This window comes from Pinus tabuliformis, chromosome X (assembly GCF_031772625.1).
Source record: "Pinus tabuliformis cultivar Carrire ecotype Pingquan chromosome X, CPIR1, whole genome shotgun sequence".
NCBI classification, from domain to species: domain Eukaryota; kingdom Viridiplantae; phylum Streptophyta; class Pinopsida; order Pinales; family Pinaceae; genus Pinus; species Pinus tabuliformis.
The window spans coordinates 452,741,405-452,761,350 of NC_142308.1; the positions used below are offsets into that span (position 1 = coordinate 452,741,405).

The 19,946-nt window shown below is 37.1% G+C and overlaps 1 pseudogene across 1 annotated transcript in view; it reads left to right on the forward strand.

Moving 5' to 3' along the window:
* Nucleotides 1–19,662, forward strand: part of LOC149140549 (putative aldo-keto reductase 4) — a 39,189-nt pseudogene extending 19,527 nt beyond the window's left edge. The window contains exons 3-5 of the transcript XR_016265071.1: nt 18,656–18,828; nt 18,918–19,020; nt 19,315–19,662. The product of XR_016265071.1 is annotated as a putative aldo-keto reductase 4 (transcript). The remainder of the gene's footprint in view (nt 1–18,655; nt 18,829–18,917; nt 19,021–19,314) is intronic.
* The last annotated feature ends 284 nt before the right edge of the window (nt 19,663–19,946 follow it).

A 19,946-nucleotide genomic window follows, 5' to 3' on the forward strand; every position in this document is an offset into this window, starting at 1 on the left:
TGAGCTCCCCCTTTGTATATGCCAAGGTGTACCAATCTGTCCATGCTCCCCCTGAGTACATGCTGAGTCTTTGCACTGCTGAAGTGTGTTGTTCATGCTCCCCCTAACTGTAGGCAAGATCTGCAAAAAGATGTTCTACAAGAAGAACATGACTCTATCATAAATGACCTTCCTATCACCAAAGACTCATACATACATCCATCTCTCAACCAAGTGAGGATATAAAAATATTGACTCATCCACCCAACCAAGTGGGGATACACTAGATACCAAATGTTTGTACATGACTGAAATATTACATCAACCTTCCCATGCATAGTGGGGGTACAAATTACATCATATGACCAGAAGGGATTCATCAAATGACTACAATAGACAGAGAGAAACTATTACATCATGAGACTTGATATGACATTTATAACAGAGACCCAGCATCTAAATAAGATCATGATAGTCATCCACAACTATCATACACAATGTATGATCTGCTCCATAATCATCTGACAACAACATCCATATCAACAACAAAGTATGTCTGCATCAACTCATCCTTTTGAACAGAATTCTGCATATGACATACAGAATCATTCACAATGTATCATATGTGAAGAAAATCATAGCTATCTCGACAACATCAAGATCTGCATGATCCAAGTACCATCACATGGGAACGATCAATCAACATATGTAAGCATCAAACTATCATCATATAGGTAAGAATTCATCATCATCATGTCTCCAACAATGCTACTTTGAGAAATCATTCATGTATTCAGCACTATGTATCTTGAGCTCAAGCCTTCTTGATATCATTCAACAACAACAATCCTTATCCACATGAACGCCAAGAACTATAGGAATCCTGCATCATAACTGTATTATATGATCAAGTAATGAAGACAAGCTTTGTACTTTTCCTTATCCTTATAAAGATCACCATGTAAGCACTATATCAGAGAATCAACCACAAATCTAATCTGATCATCAACTATGTAACCCCAAACATCATATGAGATTTTGTCATGGACAACTCATAATCATATCATAGCAAGATGTATCCTAAGCATCATCACCAAGGACCACTAACCATAATGCCAACAATGCATTATTAAAAGTATCTGCTCCCCCTGAACCTGTGCCATCTGTTTATTGTCAAATCTGATCACGCATATATCAACAAGAAGTATCAAGACATCATCATCATCAAGTTAGGATCAAGACATTTCCACACATCATTAACAGATTGTAACCATTATCAAACATGTCAAATAATGGACTGAATCATATCAGACCCTCTTTCCTGAGCCTGTCCCTACTGCTTTTCCTCAAACAATCATATACGCGACTGTGCAGTGACCAACTTGCGTATATACGCGACTTTCCTTTATGAAACTTGCGTATGAAATTCAGGATACTGAAGTTTCACACTTTCAGCTCCTTCTGAGTCTGTTGTGCCTGTACATTGTGCTGTGCCACATTTTTCTGACTTTACTTCCTTTTTCTTCCATATCTTCAAGCGTGATGATGTTTTCTCCTTTTGGTATGGTGCCCGTACCTTGTTCCTGCATTCCTTTGCTATATGTCCAAGCTTGTTGCATGCATAACATCTTACATGTTTCATATTCCTTCTGTAGCAATCAATAGCTTTGTGACCGAACATATTGCAAGAAAAACAATATCCATTAAAGTACCTGGACCGTGATGATCTTTCTTGAATCATTCTTCTTTTGCATCTGGCTGCAACATGTCCAAGATTATGGCATACATAACATTCAACATTATTCATCGGAGGAGTAAAAGATTTTCTTTCAAGAATTTCTCTCCTTGGCTGTTGATGGGGTCGACTTTTCATCTCCTTGTTGAGCATTTCAGATTTTACATTAGAGTTCCTTGTCTTATTTTCTGAACTAGATTCACCTTCAATAGATTCATGAAAACCAAGACCAGTTTTGATAGCAGGAGACCTTTGACTACTAAGAATATCATCCAAAATCTTAGTACTATCTTGAAATCGTAAGAGCTTATCCTTTTCTTCTAATTTATCATTTAGAATATTTACCTCAACTTGAAGTTGCTCTTCCCTTTCACAATGCTACTTCTTCATGTTTTCTTCAACTTTTCTTTCTTCTTCCAATTGATGTCTTAGTCCAAGAACTTCGTTTTCTTGTTTTTCAAGAGCTTGGAGTAGTTCTTTATTCTGCTTCTTTGATTCTTCAAGATCTTCCTTTAGCGAGAGGATCGTAGCTTCAAGCCTTTCATAGTAACTGGATCTATCTCTGAGTTTCTTGATTGTTGTGCTCCTTTCATTGACTTCACTTCTTAAAGATGTCACTTCATCTTGCAACTTTTGGCATTGATTTTCCTTGTCCTTGAATAACTTCCTTACCTTGTTTCCTTCCTCTAGTTGAGCTTTTAGTTTGGCAGCTTCTTCTTTGAAGGCACATTCCCTTTTGTTTAATAGATCTTGTTGATCTCTAATTTTGTCTGTAAGTCTTTTAAATTCTGCCTCTATTTGATATCTTTCTTGCTCACCCATAAGAGAAAATTCAGTTATTTCACCATCACTTTCATCATCTTTAGATGGATAGATATCTCCAGAGGATAACAAATTCATACCTGATAGTTCTGATGCTTGTTCATCTTCATTCTGAAGTGATTCTGAATCTGAAGTGCTTCTTCCACATATTCCCCAATCGATACTCCCACTGTCATAGTTCTTCTGAGATGTCTTCTTCTTCTTAGGTGCTTTCTTCTTAAGCCTCTTTCCCATTGTTCCACGGATCTCCTTCAAGCGATCAAGCTTCTACCAAAGGACCTGCTCTGATACCAATTGTTGGAAATAATACTGAGAGGGGGGGGGGGGTGAATCAGTATTATCAGATCAATAAAACTTTTCTCTTTCCATATTAAGATTCATATGTGATGCAACAAGAATATATCCAGTAAACATATGATTCAGTTAGTTGATCTCTAATGAGTGCATCAAAACATTATTAACCATATGAGCAGTAAACCAGAGCAGTAAAATAGAACAGATCATCACATACAAGAAGCACACATGAACACCATGATGTAAGGTGGAAACCCAATGTGGGTGAAAACCACTTGGTGCAAGTCGTCTCAATCTTCTTTAATAAGAAATACCTTTTACAATAGTTCTGTACTAGTGCAGACTTATACCAATACATAGGCTTCTACCTACAGAAGGCTACAACCTTCTCTCATTCTCCAGACTCTCCTGGAAGGGAGCTACAACCCCCTTTGCTCTTGTACTAGCTGATCCATTTACTAGTACGCAGGCTGCTACCTGTTGAAATGCTCCAACCTTTACTTGTTTTCCAGCTGCTACTAGAAGGGAGCTACCACCCCCTTGGCTCTTGTACTAGCTGATGTACTAGTACGTAGGTTCCGACCTACCGCAGGCTACAATCTTCTCTTTCTTCCTCTAGGTACCACATTTCATCAATTTTCAGACTGGATACACTGAAGCACAACATCATAATCTGAAAGGCCACGTTTCATCCAATTTTCATACTGGACCCATTAATATCATTGAAGCTCATAATCAATCAATACTAGCATCATCAATCTCTGAATTACCCAATACTAAATCAATGCTTTCACCAAAGCCAACCCGCATACAGATCTACAAATATTTCCTTATAACTTTGCAGCTATTCCATACATCAGACATACCCAGATCATACCATTCATAAAACATACGTCAATAATTTAGATCTAGTCTATCAAACCAGATAATGAAAAACATTCCAATCCTTAAGATCCCGATCCATCAAGTATCAAATAGATCTGCAATCAGCCAACTTCCTTGTGCATAAACTGAATTAATACTTTCTCAGCACACAACAACCAGATATCAAATCAGAACCTTCAACACCGCAGTAATAGATAAAAACAGCTAAAACATATTTCAAGTAAAGTCCGCAACTTCACCAACAGAAACCTGCGTACAGATCTATAAATTCATTCTTTCAAACATTCAGATATTAGTTAACCCAGATTATCAGATTTATAGATCAAGTGTGTGCCACAGATCAAAATCATATAGAGATACCACTATTCCAGCCTTAAGATTTTGACCAATCAATCGAACTTATCCTTCTCCTTGCGCTCAGGTTCCTTCTTTATTCAGATCCAGATCTACACCATAACCCAATCACAGTATTCCAGATCTAGCACTTTATGAGATATTCAATGATTCAGATGATGCCTTGCCAAATGATCTCCTTCCTCTTTTATAGCCTTAGGCCTTTCACAATACCACGGACCAAAAACCATAACAATTCAATACCATGGACCCAATACTTGGGATCAATTCTTTTGGATGCAATACCACGGACCAAAACCATAGGATCAAAAACTGTCGGACTAATACCATGAACCAACCATAATATTTCCCATGAAAGTGCGTGAACTCTTCTCTGCATGAAAGTGCGTGAACTTTGTTGCACTATAATTTATCTTTTCTCTGCATGAAAGTGCGTGAACTTTGCTGCACTATAATTTATCTTTTCTCTGCATGAAAGTGCGTGAACTTTTCTCTGCATGAAAGAAACTTTTCTCTGCATAAAAGTGCATGAACTTTTCTTAGCATGAAAGAAACTTTTCTCTGCATGAAAGTGCGTGAACTTTGCTGCACTATAATTTATCATCTGAGATGATTTGTCATCAAGGACAACACTTGTCTCATAATGCCAACAATTTATATATGATACTTGGAAGCCATCCCCTAGACAGGATAATGATTCCTCTCGATTTTTTCTTGATCGTCTACAATTCCTTCGGAAGGAGGTCAAAAAATGGCAAAAAGAGAAAGCAGCCTCCAATAGAAAGGAATTTAAGGATATTTGCAAGAAGCTGGAATACTTATCTATACTCCTCAAGAATCCTTCCATGTCGTCTAATATCAGAAAACATATATGGAGATTAGAAAAGAGAAAACAAAAGATATTAGAAGAAGAAGAGACCACTTGGAGGCTCAAAAGTCGAGCATTATGGCTCGGAGAGGGAGACAAAAACACGAAATTTTTTCACAGGTTTTGCAAATAAAAGGAGGGAAGCAAATTCTATTTGGGAGATCAAGGATGAATTAGGAAACATTCATACATCATAGGAGGCTATCTCTAGAGAAGTTGTGAATTTCTTCAAAAAGGCTTACAACAAGGATTCTGTCTGCAATATTGAGGACATTCTATGGGGAATAGACCCATACCCTACGTTGTTTGATGAAAGTCTAAACAGAGCTCTTTTTGCAGAAGTCTCAGAAGAGGAATTACTGGCAACTATGAAAACATTCCAGAAAGACAAGTGCCCCGGGCCGGATGGTTGGACCATCGATTTTTTCATACACTACTTTGAATTATTCAAGACAGACATACTAAAGATGATCGAGGAATCACGATCTCAGGGTTTCATTAGCTAGAACATTTCCTCTACATATATCGCTCTTATTCCAAAGAAGCAGTTCTCTTTCTCTTTCTCAGATTATCGGCCTATCTCATTGTGCAATGTGTTATATAAGGTCATATCCAAAATTATAGCTATCCGAATAAGGAAAACCCTATCACTACACCTGTCAGCAGAACAACACGGGTTTCTTAAAGACAAAAATATCTTAGAAGCGGTGGCTCTCACCCAAGAATGCTTACACTCCATACATAGCAAGAAAATTGAAGTTGCTCTTTTAAAAATCAACCTTAGAAAGGCATACAACTGTGTCAACTGGGGTTTTATTCAATGCCTACTGGCTAGGATCAACCTCGATGTCAGATGCATTAGATGGATCATGGCCTGTGTGGTAGATGTGAATTATGTTGTCCTAATTAATGGAGTCTCTACTCCTTTCTTCAAATCGGCCAGGGGATTACGACAGGGTTGCTCCCTATCTCCTCTCATTTTCATACTTATTATGGAATCTCTGAGCCTACACTTAAAGATAGCAATCCAATAAGAGAGAATCAAGCCTCTCCCCATTTGCAGGGATATCCTCATGTCACATAACCTATTTGTTGATGATATCCTTCTGTCAGCTTTACTGTGCAGATCAACATGGATATGCATCCATGAAATCATGGAGAACTTTCATAAAGCCACCGGCATGTACATCAATGATATAAAATCATCATTCTATGTCGCTAATGTTAATGGAGGCATTATCACTTTTCTAACAAATCTTTTCAACATCAAGGCTTTTCCCATCATGAAAGATTTTAAATATCTGGGCTTCAATTTGAAACCTGTGGGTTACAGATTGGCTGATTGGTCGTGGATAATGGATCGTTTCTATAAGTGAATATTTGCATGGGAATTCAAGTGCTTATCCATGGGAGGCCGTGCCATTCTCACGCAATCTGTGTTGGCACAAATCATGGTTTATTGGGCACTCCTTTTCTACATCCCATCATCCATTATCAACTGCTTAAACCGAATGATTGCCAACTTCATATGGGGTGGAAAAAAAGAGAAGAAGAAATATCACCTGTGCAGACTTTCGAAGCTGTCACGGCCAAAAAATTTAGGAGGATGAGGTTTACTGGACATACACTCTTTTAGAAGAGCCCTTCTATGTAAATCTATGTGGAAAGCGATCATGGGAGAATCCTACTAGAGCAAGATCATAAGAGCTAAGTATATATGGGATCAAGACATGACATATTGGTATAGACAATGCTCCACAGGATCCTCCACCGGCTCATATATATGGAGAGGTTTTTAGAGACTGGAGCCGTTTTTTAGAGAAAACTTGATTTGGAACTTCCAATCCAGATCCAACATTATCATTGGATTAGATACATTTGCAGGTGTGGGAGAAAAGATCCATATTACTTCGCAGCTTTTGAGAGATTTACACTACAGGGAATATTTCTTTTGGGTCAATGTTATAAAAAAATGGGATGGTGCGATTCCAATCTAGAAATCTGCTTCGGATATGCAATTACATGGTGCTTTGGAATTCCAATGGAATGCTATCATTGCTTCTTTGCAATCGTGTGGATTGTTTCACTCGTCGAATAGGGATTGCCTCACCTGGAAAGGTCTTGGTGGCTCATCGGTTGTTCAAGCAAAGCACATATATCTACAAATACTATTATCTGAATCTGTTTCAAGTGGTAATATCTTTCCGCCAATTTTTTGGAAAACAGGATGCCCTTTAAAAATCATTATTTTTGCCTGGCTAGTTTTTCATGACAGGAACCTCACTTGGGAGAACCTCCAGAAGCGCAATTGGCATGGGCCTGCCATTTGCTCCCTTTGCAGAACAAATTCTGAAAATAATTTACATCTTTTTCTACAATGTCCTCAGGTCCAGTTGATTTGGCAGACCTTATCTGCTCATTTTGGTTTCGTTTTCGTCAGCGCCCCTTCTATCTATGAAGCATTCAAAGCATGGAGCAATATGCATTGTAAGTGGAGACCCATTCCATTGCTATCAATCTGGGCCATATGGAAATGGCGGAACCAGATGACTTTTGATTCCAAAAATGAACCGTTTTCTAAAGTATCTGAATCAATCCTCTGTTTATATGAGAAGATAGGCTGGCCACGTCAATCTATACTCAGACAAGGTAGGATCAATCTGGCCAACGATTCCTATGGATATCCCTGCGCTTTTTTTGATGGTGCTACCTTGCAGGATACTTGCGCCTATGGAGTTTCCATTATCCCTGTAGAAGGTCAGTTTTTTGACATTTATTGGAATGGTGGTCTGGGAACAAACAACAAAGCAGAAATTATGGCCCTCGTTGGACTCCTTTCTATCTTTGCCTTTCTTGGTCTGCAAAACCTTCATATTTTTGGAGACTCGAAAATCACCATTGACCATGTGTTGTCTAAACATATTATAAAAAATATACATCTCTCCGGTTGGTTGAATAGACTTGAGGCAATGTGGTGCAACAGGAAAGACTACACAATCTCCCACATTGTCAGGGACAAAAATCGGAGAGCAGACGCTTTATCTAAGATGGGGTTATCTTTGCCACTGGGTATATGGAGGATGCAGGTTACAGTGGACAACATCAGCCACCAGATTCAAGACTTTTCCATGCCGGGTATATAGTTTTTCTATTCTATGCAGCCAAATCTAGTATGATATTTTCTGTTTCCCCAACACATGACTCATTTTCTGTCTTTTCCCAACTTAATCTTGGCTTTTGGGTCTGTATTTCCGAACTATCTACATACTTCCTTATGTCCATTATGTAATAGATCTGTTGTGGTTCTACATATCTTCTCTCTATGTGGATGTGCCACATTTCCATTTTCCATATCAGACTTTTTCCTTATCAACATTGCCGTACATATGTGTTTGGATGAATATAATATAACCATATAGCTTTTTTTAGTGCTGAAAAAAAAATAGATCCAGCAACATGAAAAACCCTAAAACACTTAGAATATAGTCTTAAAAGTGAAATGTATTTCAATTTATCAGAAAAATTCAAACACATGGAGAGTGCATATGTGAATTTTATTACAAAACAGTTTAAATACAATTACGCTTTAGTAATTTTATTTTTAAATCTGAAAATAATATGTTTCAAGAGCGTTACAGCGTTACTTTTTTAAACAATCATATTAAATAGTATATGAAATTGAAGAAGCAAAACTAATGTGGCACAGTTGGAGGCTGCCAGCGAACTGTTTCAAATCCCTTGACCTGCGAGAACCGTTACACACAGACATTAATCTCATACACACTAAAAATAATTACCTGCGCTCTGTAACAAGATCAGTTTCTTGAAAAAGGACCAATTATTCCATCCGTAATCCCGCCAAAGTAAAGAAAAATTAAGTAGGTTTTGTAAGAAAAATCAATTTTCTTCAATTCTTAATACACCTTGAGTCTAGAATAACTCTTCCGGATTGTTTGCCCTAATATTTTGGCCTATACCAGTGATCAGAGGAGTTGCTCCCACTCCAGACAAATTTCTTGTAAATTCCTTCCTCGCATGGAGGTATTTCCCCACCATTGATTTCGAAATCGCCAGAGAGAATATCAGGTTGGTAGTTACAGTAATTGTGAAGGATACTGCTGTTATTTAGCTACATGTAAAACAGAAACTCCCCGTTGCTTTTTAAAACCTGGAATGGACCGATCTCATGGTACGTGGGGCTTCACCAATTTCGGAAAATGATTTGAGGGTCGTTAACCAGAACTCCATCAGAATCGAACTTGGATATAAATCAGAACGTTCTCAATTTAAATATATCTAAATTAATGTCGGTAAAACCCGAGACAACTTGCATATGAGAATAATGATCGGCATATTCTCAGCTATAATCCGCGTATTTCTCGTAATTCGCATAACGCGAAGTGATAATTCGCGTATTAACTAATAAAGCGTTTATCATTTGATAATTAGCGTATTAAATGATATGTCGCGTAAATATTGATGATACGTCGCGTATCCTCGCTCATCACTCGCATAACGACCCAGATTGCCGCATATTTGGCGGTTTTTGCTTCCATATCTGTTACCAATACTCGCATAAATGGTAGAGATCTCACCTATCAGCGTAACGACCTGCGTATCATACAATGATAATCAGCGTATCCTATGTTAAAATCGCATTTCACGTGGAGATAGGCCGCATATCCATTGAAAGCTCGCGTATCTCGCGACCACTCGTGTATCTGTGGATAAGTCGCGTATTCACTTATGATAATCCACATATCTGAAGCAATTAACTCGCATACTCAACTGTGTGTTTGGCATATTTGGGTGTAAACACACGCGTAAACACTGATAATTGCTCATTCACTTATGATAACTCGCATATCCTGGCAGTTAACTCGGATACCCAGGCGCTGTGAGAACTCGCACATGCGACCGACACAATCCGCATATCCTGCAGTTATAACTAGCATAGCCGGTGTGATAACTCTCAAATTCGCGGCATATAACACGCCATAGCCATCGATATAATCCGCATATCTTCTGAACCGCTTCCTCTGCGACGGCAAGCTTCCATCCACCTTATCCTCCAACGACGGCTAGGGCAGAATCGCGACTCCGCTCTTCGTTTTACTATTGAGTAGCGCCACCGCAATGATGTGCGGAAGAGGTCGCCCTAGTACGCCTATGGTGCCCCGTTGGAAGGACAGAAGAGGAGATTCAAACTTCGCAGGCAACACAAAAATTCAAGTATTTATACCATGTTGCTTGGTGGATGGTTAATTAGGCGGAGGAATTGCCCAGAAAAACTTCTGGCTCCGGCAATTCCACCACCCTTCAACATTAATTGATTTGTATCGTCGGACAGATTCCGGATTCCTGTCGATTCTTTGTCACATCTCGGCGCGGGCTATGGGCTCTCCGGACTAATGGAAGGAGGGAGTTGGTGGCCGGTATTCAAATTCCTCCGAAACTGCGTGCAGAACTCCCCATTTGCACGAGTTCAGACAACTACTTGCGTGAGTTCAGACAACTACTTGCGGGCAGAACTCTTAACAGCACCATATTTGGATTTCGGACAGCAAGTTAACCAGGCGACAACAAGTTATTCCAGGCGAGTAAAACCTAGCTTTGATGGATTCCAACTGTTTGTGTATGGAAGATATTTTCTCTTACACTGTGATTCCCCAATTTTATCGCGTTCCGGACCTGTTACCCCACAAACTTGCACTGCTCCCTCCATTGAAAGGCTTGGTGTGGCCACTCTGCACAAACTGTAATATTTTAGGAAATTGTTTGATCAAAGTGAACGTTAGAGACTTGCCAGTGATATTTTTTCAGATTAGAACTTGAAAAGTGAACATTAAATCAAAAACTGTTTGTTGCTATGAGTTCATTTTGAGGATTCCATCGCCCATAAGCTCTATGAAGATAGATCTGAAATAGTGACCCCTTGGGAAACTGCCTAACTTGGGCTTCAAGTTGTACTCAATGTGTTTAGGATCCATGGTGACAAATGAAAAACCCATCCAGTGCCCCTGCAATTTCACGCTTCCGCCATAGCGTTGAATCAGTTGCGTAATCCAGTTGTAAATATCATTCATGTTAACAAAGAAATTTAGCAGTGTGTCCACCAGTTGCCAGAGAAGAGGCCCCTTCATCTTCCTCAGGAACACCAGATATTGCCAAATTATGAAGCTTAAAATCATCCTAAGCACAACAAGTGGCACCCTCTCACTCGGAAATGACATCAACACGCTCTCCATCACTATCCCCCTCTCTGACCATATACATACCATGAATGAACTTATATAGATCTATACTTGCAGCTTGATTTGTTTTCACCACATAGACATCGGTTGTGCAGTTGTGTTCCTTCATTGTTGCTATTAGTTCATTTTGAGCAATTAAGATAGATTAGGCAGATCAAACAATATCACATTGGCTTGGCATGGCCACTCTGCAAAAATTGTCTCCCACCATAGCCACAGAGTCATTCAACGAACCTAGAATTTATATCAGTTTCCCTGGGCAATGTTGCAGTGATTGTACTGGGAAATCCACATAAGCTCGTTAGTAATGGAGCAAAGCAGATTCATGGGACCACAAAGAAAGGGATGAAGCTGGCTTCCTAGCTTTTTCTTTGGAGAATAAGGCCACCAAGCATGCTCTGAAACATGGGGAGAGAAATGGAACGAGATATACATTAGAAGATTACAATCATGAGAAGGCAGAGGAGTCAATTCAATGGACCTTGAGTGCAGATGTTGGAAATAGGTACAACTGCCTAAGGCCTGTAAACAACTGCAAAATCTGTTGATAGCCTTCGTCGGAGGAATATGTGATGGCAGCGAGATTACTGTCTATGAGTGAAAGAAACAGGGCAATCAGGAATGGAAGCTTCAACCTATTCATTCAACCTGTGCAGAGTGGCCAGCTTAAGTGAACATTAAATCAAAAACTGTTGTAATGGCAATGCAAATTTGGCTACCACTTTAAAGCATCATTTCCAGAGCTATCAACAAGTCGAATGCTATTAGTTTAACATTTATGTGATGGCAGCGAGATTATTGTCTATGAGTGAAAGAAACAGGGCAATCAGGAATGGAAGCTTCAACCTGTTCATTCAACAATTACAATTGGCTTCATGGGACCATAGAGCAAGAGATGAAGCTGGCTTTCCAGCTTTTGCTTTGGAAAGTAAGGCCACCAAGCATGCTCTGAAACATTAGAAGGAATGGAACCAGATATATGTTTGCAGATTACTTTGCTTTGGAAAGTAAGGCCACCAAGCATGCTCTGAAACATGAGAAGGAATGGAACCAGATATATGTTTGCAGATTACAATCAAGACAAGGTAGACGTGTCAACTCTATGGATCTTGAGTGCAGTAGTTGGAAATAGGTATAACTTCCATGCTTCCTCAAATCCTCCATCCAAGGAAATCCCTCGAAGAGAAGGAGATGTTGCTATACTTTTACATCCACTAGGACTTAAACAATCATACTGTTGATGTGTGTCATACTGTATTTTGAGTAAAATCCTATATGTATAGTAATTAAAAGAGAGATACCTGATCCATTTTATAAACACAGGAACTCGCTGCAGGAAGCAAAATATGTGGAGTGAGACATAGTTAAAAAGGGTGTTCTCTTAAATCCAACACAATCCTATCAACTATAAACATAAGGGACATTAAATATTTAGAGTAGCATTGTGTTCTTAGTATGAGCTATGATGAGGGGATGTCAGGGCCCAACTAATTCATAGCTTCTACCTGTACAAAAAATCCCCCAACAAGCATGAATGTCGGCATAGTAATAGAGGCTAGAGTAGTAGCCTTCTTTATGTTCATAAATGCAGCACCTATGGCCAATCCAAGACCCTGAATCATAAAGGTCCAGATCTGAGATCATAAGCATGCCCCTTGATACAGTCATAATAGCCAAAAATCAACATATAGTGTTTCTACTTTATAGTTTTGCAATGGACACAGCTAGAAAATAAACTTGAACTTTTTGGAAAGCATACCTGAGCTGCAATAATACTGAGGAATAGTGTGAGCATGGTAAGAAAAAAGGCTGCAATCGTCATTCTTAAGTTTGTCATGAAGTAAACTATGAGCAAATATACAATGGGAAGAAAGAGGTCGAGTGGCATGTCACTTAAGTTTCGAGCCATAAAGTATGCGCTTAATCTGTACATGTCTACTGCCTGCTCCTTTGCTAACATGGCTCGTTCTTGAGGAAATGTAAAAATTGTAGTAAAAACTAGGAAGAATCCCTAGAAAACAACAATGAAAAACAATAGCCCTGTCTGCATTCAGCGACGAAATTCAGCTTAAATATACGAAAACTAATGGAAACTATTTATGTAAATGACCAACCAATATGCATTCAAGGAATTCAAGAATGCATCACCAGTGAATTACAACACATATTAAGCTAAGGTGTTTTGCTTCATGATACCTTGATTTTTCCTATTTCTTCTGAAGTCATTCGTGTAATACAAAGGAGAGGTAACGAGTCTAGTATGAAGAGAAAAAAATCACCTAAAAAAGGTTTTTCTATCAGATGACTAATTGTAGTTAGTAGTCTATTGGCTTAGTGTTTAATATTTGACTTCTATTTAAGTTTTCCCTGATGAAAATCATCAATCCAGCATGAACTAAGCTTAACTCAGGTTCTATTCAGAGTAAATGTATTGAATAACATAAACACAACCCTATTCATTGAATATCACTTTATCCTCATCCTACAACAACATTTAAAGGTAGTAAACCAATCATTGGCTTAATTCTATCTATTGTCTTAACTTGGCCATCTTTGTTTTGTGTATGGAGTCCAAAAATGGCTAGCCTGTAGTCAATTCATCCACCAAGATTATGCTGGGTAGCCCAGTGTCCATTTCATTTGATACTTATTCCATTTTTCTAGTTTTGTCTTATCTTCTTTTGTTCTCTCTTCTTATTTTTCTACCTCTCCATGTCCATTGGTACCCCCCTCGGGACATAAGTTTTCTTCATGACCTACACCTCTTCCAAGTCAACCTCATCTAGAGGCTTTGGTTTCTTCCCTCCGCTAAGTGCTTTCAACTTTTTCCCTTTCCTTTTTGTTGGTGAACCCTGTGTGGTAAAGGCCAGTGTACATAAAGATGCCTTTGATGCATCTTCTTCCTGCCCTTCATCTCCTTTTGAGCCTATGTCAATTTCCATTGTGGAAGGAATGCCACATTTACAATCCATCTGTCTCGACAAATTTATAAATTGCTAAATACTTCTTCCTTTATAATTTAGTACTCAAATTTAGTGGATTCACTAGCTCCACCTTATAACTACTAGTAGGAAATATGACATTGTAATAGTCATAGGGATACTTATATCTAACAATATCAAAATCATTCAATTCGGTTTTGATATTCCAACAAAATTTGTCAGTCAATCTTACATTGAATTTGTCAAAAAAATTATCTAGCATGCTGAGTATTAAGAAATAGATAATTGCCTACTTGTTTAACATGAATTTATTGTTATCTTATTTTCCAGGTTCTTGAAGTGTAAAAAATGGTGAAAAAGTGGCGTTTATGCATTGAAGTGTCATGCTTTCAAAATCCAGGTCAAGCAGTTGTTAAATTTTTCCTTTATAATATGGCAACAAATAATTTATTTCATGGAAAGAGAGAAGTTCTTGGAATGACGACAAACAATGAGGCATATTACATTGCCCTTGTTAAAGGGCTAAAAGAGGCAAAACTACATGATGTCAATGATATTGAAGTCTTCACCAACTCGGAGTTGATATGTAATCAGATGAAAGACATCTATCGAGTTCGGAAGGAAAATTTAAAACTCCTATATAAGGAAGTAATAAATTGGAGTTGTCAACTTCAATATTTTACCATCAATCGCTTTGCAAACATTGAAAAGATGTCCAGTGATATAATGTCCAGAGCATTTTCAAGCACATATGTAGATGTCAAATATGGCATAGGATCACCATCCACTACAATAGAAATCATTGATCACCATCAATATAGATCCCTAGTATGCGAATGGGTTGTTGTTATCATTTTTCTTGGGTCTATCATAACATGGTTTTTTCACTAAAGAAGAACTTGTTAATGTTTTATTTTTCCCCAACATGCAACGATTACGGTTTTTTTTATGGGAGACAAATTTATGGAAAAATGTAATATATTCCATGTATATGGACAAATGTATTTTAAGAAAAGTAATTGGTTCATGGTTTTTTGAGTATCATTAATACATTATGGTGTTGTCTAATTGACTTTTATCTTTTTTTTGTTGAAAATGCCTCAGATAGGTGCACAGATCATGCACAATTATTAATTTACATCCATAAGCTGCATAAATTACAAATCTACTGCACTCCCAATTGGTACATATAGTAGCTAAAAGCATTTGTGATCTTCTACATATGGAAGAATATGCACACTGATATAAACTCCATAGTGGATGTGAACATATGATGAAGGTACACTGTAAACACTGAAATATCTGGTAATTCAGTCACAGTTGCAGTGGCTCTCTATGAGAGGGCAGTCATCAGGCATATCAAGCAAAATCTTATGGTGAAGACTTCATGGTATTGCTGAAATTTATGGCACCCAACAATTTAAACATTTAGCAGCAAAGGCTTCAATAAGTGGTATTGCTAAAATTTGTCTCGCATAATCGATATAATCGAAGTCTATATTGTTCACATGATCCTGCATATAAACATAGCAGTAGTAAGAAGATTGTATTTCATGTGATGATGAAAAAGGTGAAGAAGGATAAAAGATGTGATATTCCAAAAGAATGGGTTTCCAAGCATTATTTCATCAAAAAACTTATAACTACAATAAATAATATGAATAAAATTTTAAATAGGTAGCAGAGAAACAACAAAAACATCCCCATTGTTCACTCTTTATAGAAATGAGGAGGTAACAAATAAGAACTTACAGATAAGAACAAACAAGTTTAAGCATCTTCTCCCCTGCCTCTGACCACACACAATGCTTGACATGTCTGCTCTGCTGCTATTGCCACATGAAAAGATATCTACATATATAAAAGAGAAGGGACCTAAAATCCATAAAAACATATTCCATTCATTGCACCATATTCCAAGGTTGTTATTTTAATAAATAATAGACTGTTATAGCTAGCTATATTGCCCCAGTAGCAGCTACCACTGTGTCTAATTGTGTTTTTGCTATTCACATTTGTTAATAAATTGCATAATCATGTCCAAAGCATCTTCTCTAATGGTGTGCATGGGGTATAATTACATCCAATTATGTATAACTTTATGCTAATATTTTTTCATGATGATTCTTGTATTAAATTTCAGACTTGTCTATTCGTAGTGCTGGCTCTGTTTTGCTTAGTCATATTTACTGTGGAGCTCTGTGGAGCTTTCCTTCTCTATGACTGGGCAAGCAGTTGACACACATGAGAATATTCAATCAAAACATTTTTTGAACCTCTTGATTTTTTGGATATTCCAGTGAAAATGTATACATAATTTGCACTGATGTCTAGATAAGTAGTCGACCTTGCATTAACAATAACACTACACTTTCTATGTTGATTCTGATTAAATTTCAACCATTGACACTCCAAAATGTCTTCTTTCTACTCACGCTTAATTTGAATATACTAAGCTAGAGTCGTACATTATTTATAGAGACCTAATATTATTAACCATTCTCAAAGGTCAGACTTGTATGGATTGTAGCTCCTAGAATCTCATACCAAAGATGGTGAAATTTTGTCTTTGTGTAGCCTCAAGTGTATTCTTACCATTTCATCAGATCTCACAGAATTCTGATTAGTCAGACAGAAGTTATTTACAATTTATGTATACTTGTAATTTTTAATCATTCTTAAATATTAGACTAAAAGCTACCTTGTATAGATTAAACTGATAGAAGAGTTATACCCTATGAAATGGGAGAATATCTCCAAATAACCCCAAAAGTAACGCTATCAAATAATTATATACATATTTGTGTTTGATTCACTATATATACTCCATTTTGTCACTAATTCTCCATTGAGGCCTTGGTTTGCTAGTAAGGTCTACGAAATATTATGTCATCTACCATCATTCCATTCTCACCATGGTTTTCCTTGTCCGAATGTCATGGAAGAAACAAGATGAGATGTGTGCAAACCTTAGGTCACTTCACCAAATAGATATGCTATAGACCTAACACTGAATCTGAAACCCTGGTTTTCCTTGTCTGAATGTCATGGAAGAATCAAGATGAGATGGGTGCAAATCTTAGGTCACTTCACGAGATAGATACCCTTTAGACCTAACACTGAATCTGAATAAATTCTATGTCATACTTGCAAAAAAAAAATTGCTCTGTTTCCTCTTGTGAGATAAACTCTTGGTCTCTGTACCATTTACTAATATAACATATAAGTGATCCTTGATATTGGCCACACAAATATAAAAATTTTACTCAGATATTATAAGTTGATTTTAAATGACGCACATACACAGTCTTTAAGTTTCTAGTTTGAGCCACATATAATGAGGTGGTCATCAAGGAAAATATAGTTTGATCCACATAGAATGAGGTCATCATCAAGCAAAATTTCCTTTCATATTTGTTCCTATAAAGTTGGTTTAAAATCACTCTGTAGTGGGACTAAAGGGGCAAATAATTCATACGAGAAATGGATACCCCAACAGAGACACACACATATATATATAGCCCTAGTAACATGACCCCACAGCATGACCTATTGTTATGGCTAACTACTGATGTCATTACATTTCTAATATATTAGCCAATGGCCCCACAGCATGACCTATTGTTATGGCTAACTACTAATATCATTACATTTCTAATATATTGTCCAATGGCACTGTGGTCTTGTAAAGGAGTGAAGTGAGTTAACCTGTTATGTTTCCTTATTAGAAGACAAATACGATGTTATTCTCTGATCTATCTGCCTAATCATTTGACCTGGTTTGACAAAAGTTAAAACATCAATAGACTTTATCACACATTTTTTACTTGGGAAGGGAAATGGTTGGAGAAGACATGAAATATACAAGTTGATGCTTCTTTTGCAGTTATGATTTTGAAACATTGACAGATTGCACAGTTTCATTTTTACTTCCATTTTAGTTGTTGAATGCTTCGATCTTATGCCTTGTCAACTTTTTGCGCTTAGTTGTAGGAAGTATAAGGCATTCCTGCATTTCCTTCTAGTAAAATGCCAAGGTCAAACTGATAAAACTACTTGTTTTCATTCAAAATTGAATATATATTTGATTGATGCAGAAAATTGTTAATTGTCTCAGAAGTGCATTTTTAAGTGGTATACTCAAATTGCACATGAGATATGATGCAGAAAACTATTCATTATCTGGGAAGCTCATTTTATAAGTGATTTATGCAACCTACACATCAGCCATAACCTTTTAGGCCCTAGACAAAATTAAACTCATTCTAGGCAAGGTGTTGGCAACTATATTTTGCTTGCCTTTATGCAATCTACAGAATTGAAAACATGAATCATGATTAGATCTCAATGTGAATTCGTTTTAAATTTTAATAGGAGAAAGTTTGTCACTATAATGGTCACTTGAATATCATTATTCTTTTATGTATTTCTTCCTTGGTTGCACTTTTCTAATTTCCAATTTTATATGCTTAACTATTGGTTGTTTGACAAGTTTTATCTCTGTATATTTTATCTTTTACAGATGGGAGAACTGAAAAAATTAGTTGAAGAAGTGAAAATAAAATACATTGGACTTTCCGAGGCTTCTTCATCAACAATTCGAAGAGCTCATGTTGTTCATCCTATAAAAACAACTCAAATAGAGTGGTCCTTGTGGAGTAGGGATATAGAGGAAGAGATTATTCCAACTTGCAGGTACATGATGCTTCAGAGTTCATACTTTCCTTGTGGCCATTCACCTAATTTTAGAAGATACAAACTAAAAATTAAACATTTCATTGCAGGGAGCTTGGCATTGGAATTGTGCCATATAGCCCTCTAGGGCAGGGTTCCTTGTCTGCTGGAGCAAAGTTAATTGAGAATTTAGAAGATGGTGATTTCAGAAAGGTATTTTGCATCTATTATTCTCACTTTGTATATTTTATCTTTATGAATAGTTTTGGTTTTTTTTATAGATGCTTGTATTCATCTACACATAAGCTTTCTATGTTTCTACTGTTTTCCATGTTATATGAAATAGAGATATAGTTTAAAAAGACATCATACATGCTCTCCCAGCCTTTCCATCTTTTTCATTTTGTTTTCCTTCCATTCCAGATAGCTAGTTGTGGATCAAGTTGAAGACATATCTCTGATTTTGTTGCCTATTTGTAACACACCTTTTGTTTTGTTTTGTTGCAGTTTATGCCAAGGTTTAGTAAAGAGAATCTTGAAAAAATAAGGTTGTATTTGAGAGGATATGTGAAATAGCTTCAAAGAAGGGGCGCTCCCCCTCCCAACTAGCACTTGCTTGGGTTCAACATCAGGGAAATGATGTTGCACCGATACCTGGGACAACCAAAGTGAAGAACTTAGAAGAAAACATAGGTGCTCTTTCTGTTGAGCTCACACCCTTGGAGATGAAAGAAGTAGAAGATTTGGTGTCCTTAGCTGGTGTCTTTGGAGATCGATCTAGTGATATGGTCTTAACATGGATGAACTCAGAAACACCTCCCCTGTCTTCATGGAAAGTTGCAGTATAATGTTTTTTAACACATGCTTATGAAATCTGTGAAATATTTCATGTATGGAGGCATAGCTCTTCTAAGGGATATATTGTTTTTCCCTCTTCTCAACAATAAAGATGTTATGTCTTTCTATCTTAAACATAAATTTATTATTTTCTAATTATTCTATTTGTTTGAACCTGATTTTTTTATCATAATTTAAGTAAATTTTGAATGTACATTGACTGATTTTGATCATGATCATGATTTAAGTAATTTTAGTGATATAAATTCAAAAAATAAAACAATTAAAATACTTCATTACAT